The 7,921-nt window shown below is 43.5% G+C and overlaps 1 pseudogene; it reads right to left on the bottom strand.

Annotated features, from left to right (window-relative positions):
- Positions 1-389: 389 nt before the first annotated feature.
- LOC138821933 (tubulin beta-2 chain-like) lies at positions 390-6,101 on the bottom strand (annotated as a pseudogene).
- Positions 6,102-7,921: the final 1,820 nt, after the last annotated feature.

The raw sequence follows: 7,921 nt of genomic DNA, 5'->3' as shown, positions 1-7,921 counted from the left end.
TTGTCATACTCCTCTTCAAAATAGCAGGAATACCATGAATTTGAAACTCCTCTTGAGCACCAGTCCTATATTGCTAAGATTAAATCCTGCTGGCCACCTTTATATTTCAAATACATTGAAAGAATAAAAGGGATTCTTAAGAAGAATAAGGACTAAGAGTATAAAATGTATACTTCTTTATTTATATAAATAAGGCTTTCATACAATTATATTTAAAAGAAATCTGTATTTTTACATTCACCACCAGTGAGTTTCTGACAGGAAAGGCTGTGCATAATGATACACAGCAAGGATCCCACTCCAGGACAACAGGAGCTCAGGAAAGCACCATTAATTTGAGAAGTAGGCAGGCTCTGACACTCCTGTTGCACTGCTAGCAATGGGAAGTCTTAAACTAGTTCCTCCACCAAGTCTTCTTCAAATTCCCCCTGTTCATCAGCAGTGTCATCTTGGCACTGCTGGTACTTGGACACCAGGTCATTGATATTGCTCTCAGCTTCAGTGAACTCCATCTCATCTATGCCCTCACCTATGTACCAGTGCAAGAATGCATTGCACTGGAACATGCCACTGAACTGCTCTGAGATGCACTTGAAGGGATCCTAGATGACTATGTTGTTGCCGATGAAGGTGGCCGACATCGTGAGTCCATGTGGGGGTGGGGTGGGGGGGAAGGGAAGGGGGGATATCACACACAGCCGTCTTCATATTGTTGGGGATCCAGTCTCCAACGTAGCTGCTGTTCTTGTTCTGCACGTTGAGCATCTGTTCATCCACCTCTTCATGGACATGCAGCCTCGGAAGATGGCAGCCGCTGTCAGGTAGCAGCCACGGCGGAGATCACAGGTGACCATCAAGTTCTTAGGGTCAAATATCTGCTGGGTGAAGCTCGCGCACTGAGAGAGCATGGTACTGCTGGCTGGCAAGGCTGGCCAGGGGCACAAAGCCAGGCATGAAGAAGTGCAGGCGGGAAAGAGCACCATATTCAAGGCCAGCTTGTGCAGGTCTGCATTCATCTGGCCAGGGAAGCACAGGCAGATGGTAACCCCGCTGTTGGTGCCTGACACCAGGTGGTTCAGGTCCCCATAGTTGGGCGTGGGCAGCTTCAAGTTACAGAAGCAGATGTTGTACAGGGCCTTGTTGTCGATGCAGAAAGTTTTATCTGCATTTTCCACCAGCTGGTGGACAGAGAAGATCGCGTTGTAGGGTTCCAGCACTGTGTTTGACACCTTCGGGGAGGGCATGACACTGAAGGTGTTCATGGTGTGGTTTGGGTACCCCTCTTGAATATTGTTGAGAATCAGGGTGCCCATGCTTGACCCGGTGCCACCTCCCAAAGAGTGGGCCAGCTAGAAACCCTGTAGACAGTCACACCTTTCTGACTTCCGCCTCACCACATCCAGTACCGGCTCCACCAGCTCAGCTTCCTCTGTGTAGTAGCCCTTGGTCCAGTTATTGGTTGCCCCGCTCTGGCCTATCAGACAGAAGCCATGATGGGACACACACTCCAAGAATATTTACTGTGCCATTTGCATTGTGAAGACAACAGGACTCTTCTGAGCCAACCTTTGCTTTTAATTTAGATAACTTTGGTGAAATAAAGGAAATGTTTTCATTGTATCTGGGACCCTACAAATCACCCAGGTTCTAAAGAAATAAAGACAATGTGGAGGAAGATACATTTTAACCCAAATCAACTACTTGTAGAAATGAAGAACAGAGCCTGCCTCAATACTGGAAATGTAATTAGTTTCACAGGAGGGACAGGAGCACATTGTGATCATAGGAAAGCTAAGCTGCAAGCACTTGTCTGCACCTTGCTCACACAGAGCTATGCTTTGATTTCTGGTGTCCTGAAGTAGTTCTCTGTTATTGCCGGGCCTTTGAAATGACCAGCAGTTCTGAAACCTTGTTGGAGGCTTTCCCTGATTGCTGATCTTTCCCTTCAGAGGCTTCTTTGTCATGGAGGGCTTGCAGAGTTGCACTGATCTGAGCTGTCTGAGTGGCCAGGGGCATGACTCCAGTGGACTGGAATAGGTGGGTTAGGTGAGGACAATATCTAGGTGTATAAAGGCTCAGCCCAGCACTGGAGTGCCTGGATGTTAGGACCCATAGACCATGATGACATACCAAATATGAAGTTGTCTGGCCTGAAGCTCTGGCCAAATGGTCCTGATCTCACTGAGTCTAAGGTTCCAGGCTCTAGGTCCACCATGATGGCCCGAGGAACATATTTTTTGCCTGTGGAGACAAGAGTTGACTTAGGCCTATAATTGACAAGAAACTTAGGGGCAGAGCTTATGATTCTGAGTGACTCTCAGCATTCATTACAGAAATTACAGCATTTGAGACATGGAAACAGAAAAGATTGGTTCAACCATTGAGGGATTTTTTGAAGAGGAGATTAGCAGTGGTTCTCTCACTTCAGCCCTCCCTTCTTTTCAGGCCTCCTGGTCACTTCCGCCTTTTGCACACCATCCCATCCCTGCCAATCCTCCAGGGCTAGTCAGTCTTTACTGATGCAGTCAATATAAGCTAGCTTATGTGGATTCAGAACAGGCAGAAGAAAGTAGAAATGCATTTGGAAGGTGGATGGAAAATGCCTCTCAACTGTGACTACCCTTTTTGCCCCTTGGCCAATGAGACAGTCATGAGACAATCAAATTGCTTCAGCTTTCTTGTCATCAGAGGTGATTCAAACTTATCCATTCTCTTTCTTGACACTGTCTCTCAAATTACAGAGGAACAATATGGTAATCTTGCTTCACAAAAAAAAATGGAAAAGACAACATTGAAGGAAAAGCTCATTGCTTCATGATGAGTGTTGGGCTGTTAAGAGCCAGTTGTCATTGTTGGAGTTTTTTAAAGTTACTCACCCATAAATTCTTACAGGTGTCTTCCTTGCCAAGGTAATTCAAGTCATTGATTGATATTAGCCTTTAAAACTTCCATGGAGATGTTGAACATTTTTGTGATTACCATCTTGTTGTGAGATGAAATCCATTTCTGACTTAGTAAGGAATGGACTTGAGAATTCTGATAATTCTCTTAGAACTTCAATTCTGAAGGAAGCTAAATAAATCTTGATAGGATAAGAACAAATATATGTGAACTAATCCTTCCTCTTCATCCCTTTTCCTTCCCTAGTACTGTTAATTGGGCCACTGGCTCCTCTTCTCCAGTTCCAAATGCCTCAGGCCTTAACCCATTCCTTCTCCACCTCCTCGCATTTTTCTCGTCTCCATTCCTGCCAGTTTTCATCTTCAGGTTCACCTTTAATTCACCTGCTATTGTCTCTGCACATTCCAACACTGTAGATTCCATTATACACTATTTTCTTCTCATATACTTGTACTGTACTCTATAGTAAATCCACTGGCTACATAGCATGTACCTGTTATTAAGTATGATGTCATGTAGAGACACTTGAATGTGTGTGGCAGATTATTTGTAGGTTCTATACAAATACTATTTTATATAAAGAACTTGAGTGTGTGAAGATGTTGTTATTGGTGGGGGTCCTCGAGCCCATTCCATGAGGATATTGAGGGGTGATTGAATTTTAAGTAATGGTGCTGTTTTCATACTTCTTTAAATGAACTTATGAACTTATTAAAAGACTATTTTTTCAGCCCTTTGTTTATGGATCAAATCTATAATCCTAGCTAATCAGGAGGCTGAGATCTGAGGATCATGGTTCAGTGTTGGCTCAGAAGGGAAGGAATGTACTTGGAACTCTTATTTCCAATTAACCACACACACGCACACACACACACACACACACACACACACACACACACACACACACACACGCAACACAACACAACACAAAGCTAGAAGAGAAGCTCTATCAATTGAGCCACTAGTAGACTTCCATGTGAACAGTGACCTGATTGAGCCTCACAGGTGTCTGCTGGACCAGACATCCATTAAAAGGGCTAAAGGATGCAGATATCTCATACAAGCTGTGTGACATCTCTGATTGGGTCTGGGATGGATATGGCCACAGACTGTCCTATGACCTTGAGAGTCATATAGCTCTCTCCTACAGACAATTAAACCCTGTACAAAGCATCCCAGTAAGTACCTTCCCTTAGGACCCCTCCTGTCTAGCAAGACATTTGATATTCTCTTCTTCAATAAATCATTGCTGTTTTATTCTTCCCTCTGCATCCATGAACTCATTTTTTGAGATCATAGAGACAAAAGATGTGATTCAGTTATTAGGTTTTCAGTATCAACATGATGGCCTGCTTCAAAACAGAACTTTTATCTGCTTCCTGGGCACCAAAGCTGGTGGATCCTGAATGCTTTTATCTTGAGCCCTTTTTGTGTTGCCACCAAACCTGTGCTAGAGTATCATCAGTGCCCAAGGGACACACCGGGAATGCGTTTGTTCCAATCACACATGGTATACCTAGGTGTTGAGTCTGCAAACATGATGGGTACTCACAGATGTGTGACTTAGTGATGTCAGCCACTCAGCACAAGGTTTCCCTGGACCAGAGTCTCATCCCCATGCATTGAGTGGATGATAGGTGAAACCTTTGTTTCTCATACACAGATTATATCCTGGTTGTTCCTAGCAAATGAATTCCATAGACCCCAGGGGAAATAAGCTGAATCCTTCTTTTAGTCATTTCTTCCCTAACACTGACACATCTGCTCCTTGAAGACACCATGGCCACATACCTCTCAGTAGAGGCTTTCCAAGACCCTACTCCATCATGTCACCCACCCACTTCAGATCTTTTAGCAGCCACTTTCCTCTAATAAACACTTCCCTCACGTCCAGCCTCCCCTATGAAAGTCTTCACTGTTGGGTTTTTATCCTAATGTAGAGGTCACATGCTTAACTATCAAGGTCATGGTTATTTGATATCTTTGGGGTCTACACACAGGACTGCTCAGGGCCATATTGATCCAATGTCTATGGCTCTGTTCACAAGACTGCTCAGTGCCATGGTGATGGGATGTATAGTGTCTGCATATGGGACTGCTCAGTACTATAGTGAATGATGCAGAATATCCATAGAAGGGCACCATTTTCCCATTGAGATTTTCAGCTTTCATTACTTGTGTATAGCTGGTATGCCACACAGCACTCTAAAATCTATGGGAATTTAGGAGAGAGCCTCTTTATCATGAGTTAGCAGAGAATGGAATAAAATAGAATACTCAGCTGTAGTGGTGGTGGCTCTAGCTGGTATTTCTTGATACTCAGCAGACTAAGATCTGAGGATCTAAGTTCAAGGCCAGTCCAGGCAAGAAAATTCAGTGAGATTCTTATCCCTAATTAACCACCAAAAATCCCAAAGTAGAACTATGACTGAAGTGGTAGAGCACTAATCTTCAGCAAAAAAAAAATCCAAATCAATGTTTATGCATTAATTTAAGCCTTAGGACCAACACACACACACACACACACACACACACACACACACACACACACACACACACACACACACACACACACACAACCATTTGTCCAGCACTGGTGGCTCACACACCTGTAATCCTAGCTATTTAGGACGCTGAGGTCTGAACTTCAGAGTTTCAATCCAGCCTAGGCAGAAAAGTTTGAGACTTATCTCCAATTAACCACCAGAAAACCAGAAGTGGTCCTGTGGCTCAAAGTGCAAAAGCACTAGCCTTGAGGGACAGTGTCTAGGTCCTGAGTTCAAGCCTTTCGACTGACAAGAAAAATAAAATGTAACACCTGGATCAGGTCCTTTGTCTCCTTTGTTTGAGGAAAGAGTCTACAGACAAAAAGGAAGAGGTAAGACAGCATAACTTTATTGAAAGAAAAGACCATCAGAACCCTTGCTAGACAGGAGAGGCCCATGGGAGGGAAGGCACTAGTTGGTGTGGGTTATGTAGGTATTAATGAGGTGTCTTTAGGAATGAACTATATGTCTCTCATGACCATTGGACAGTCTGCAGGTCATATCACTCCCCAGGCCTAGTCAGAAGCTCCACAAAGCCAACCCAAGATCTTTATGCATTCTTTAGTCCTTCTGAGTAAGTTATAATTTTGGTACCTACCTCTGGGGTATAGTCACCTCATCACAGTGTTCATTGTTCCAGGGGCAATGGGCCATGATATGATGTCAAGGAGCCTGCACACAGGACTGCTCAAGGCCAAAGTAAAAGAGAACTTCCATGGGAGAGAGACTTTGCCTCCATTGCACAGACATGCTCTTTTTTTTTTTTTTTTTTTTGGTCCAGTTGTGGGGCCTGAACTCTCGGCCTGAGCACTGTCCCTCAGCTCTTCAGCTCAAGGCCAGTGCTCTACCACTTCAGCCACAGCGCCACTTCCGGATTTTTTCTTTTTGCTTATGTGGTGCTGAGGAATCGAACCCAGGGCCTCAGGCATGCAAGGCAAGCGCTCTACCACTGAGCCAACTTCCCAGCCCCTGAGCCAACTTCCCAGCACAGACATGCTCTTTTTATGTTCTGATAACTCTGGGCGGTTTTTCCATGTTTTCTCTTTTTTTTTCTCCAATGCTTTAGATGGAAACCAGGACATCATGCATGTAAGGCAAGCACTTTCCCATTGCACTTATATTTCTTTCCTTGGATTTGTTTTTAAATGAGCAGTAGATTTCATCTTTGTGTATAGGAAAATAGTTATCAAATATCTCCATTTTAAAGGTTTCAGCTGATGAAGTAGCACAGTATTTTTTATAATCTAAAATAGAGATATTCTGCCTTGGATATGTCCAGAGGCCTCAGACATAAAAAGGCTTGGGATAACTGCTGTGCAATTGGAAAGGCCAGGCTGAAGCCTTTTCCTTTTGCCCCAGCTTGCTGTTGCACCAGTGCTCCTTTCACCAGAAATGCTCATTTTCTCCATTTCTGCTCTTTGACACTTAGCTAGAGGAGTCAGCTTCAGCCCTCTGAGAACTCTCTATGGGGGTGCGGAGTGGGGATTGCAGTATGGGAGAGGGCTTCTCTTCCCCCTCCATCTTTTGTGCTGGTCTTGGGCTTGATCTCAGGGACTGGCTCAGTCAGTTTTTCTGTTTGTTTATTTTTTCTTGCTTGTTTGATTTTTAGTCAAGAGTAGAACTTAGGCAACAGTTTCACTTCCAGATATTTGGGCTCCTAATTAGTGATGAGTCTCATGAACTTCCCTACACAGGCTGGCTTTGAACCTCATTCCTCAGATGTTTGCCTCATGAATAACGTGGATTATAAGCATGAGTCACAATCACCTGGCAGAGAGAAGGGTCTTCTTTCAGACATACCAACTACACAGTGACAAACATCAAGAGGGGTAGCCTCTTTGTTTCAGCTGACCCCATCTTTTTCCATCACATCCAGCGTCAGCCCTGTACCAGCTATGGAGAAGAGCTTGGTGCTTCTTCAGGCCTGATCTGAATTAATTCATTGATCATACTAATAATAAATAAAATATTTCATGAGTATGTTTGTCTTCTCACCAACAGGAACGGATCTAGAAATCAAGAATCATTTATACCTTAGCTTTCCAACTCCAGAATGTAGAAAATTACTCACGTTGCATATGCCTTTCTTTACTAAGTGAATTAAATCAGAACAGCCTTCACATGTGCTTCTGACCCAGTGGAGATGATAACAAGGTAGCAAGATGTTGGGCAGTCTTGTATAGAAATTGGGCAAGGACCATAAAAACAAACACATTTTGACTTTGAAAGGCTGGAACAAAATCTACAAAGCAACGGTCCCCATAAACAGGCAGGAGTAGCAATACTAATATCAGATAAAATAGACTTCAAATTAAAATTAGTTAGAAGAGATAAAGAAGGTCCCTACATACTAATGAAGGGATCTCTCCTTCAGGAGGATAGTACAATTGTAAATAGTTATTCGCCAAACAAAGGAACACCCAAATTTATCCGAGAAACACTCCTTTCTCTCAAATCTCATATAGATCTAAAAA

This window comes from Dipodomys merriami, unplaced genomic scaffold, assembly GCF_024711535.1.
Source record: "Dipodomys merriami isolate MVZ:Mamm:240054 unplaced genomic scaffold, mDipMer1.0.p SCAF_967, whole genome shotgun sequence".
In the NCBI taxonomy this organism is placed as follows: Eukaryota; Metazoa; Chordata; class Mammalia; order Rodentia; family Heteromyidae; genus Dipodomys; species Dipodomys merriami.
Note: the sequence above shows the minus strand (reverse complement) of the source record. Positions and strands in the feature narration are given on the sequence as shown.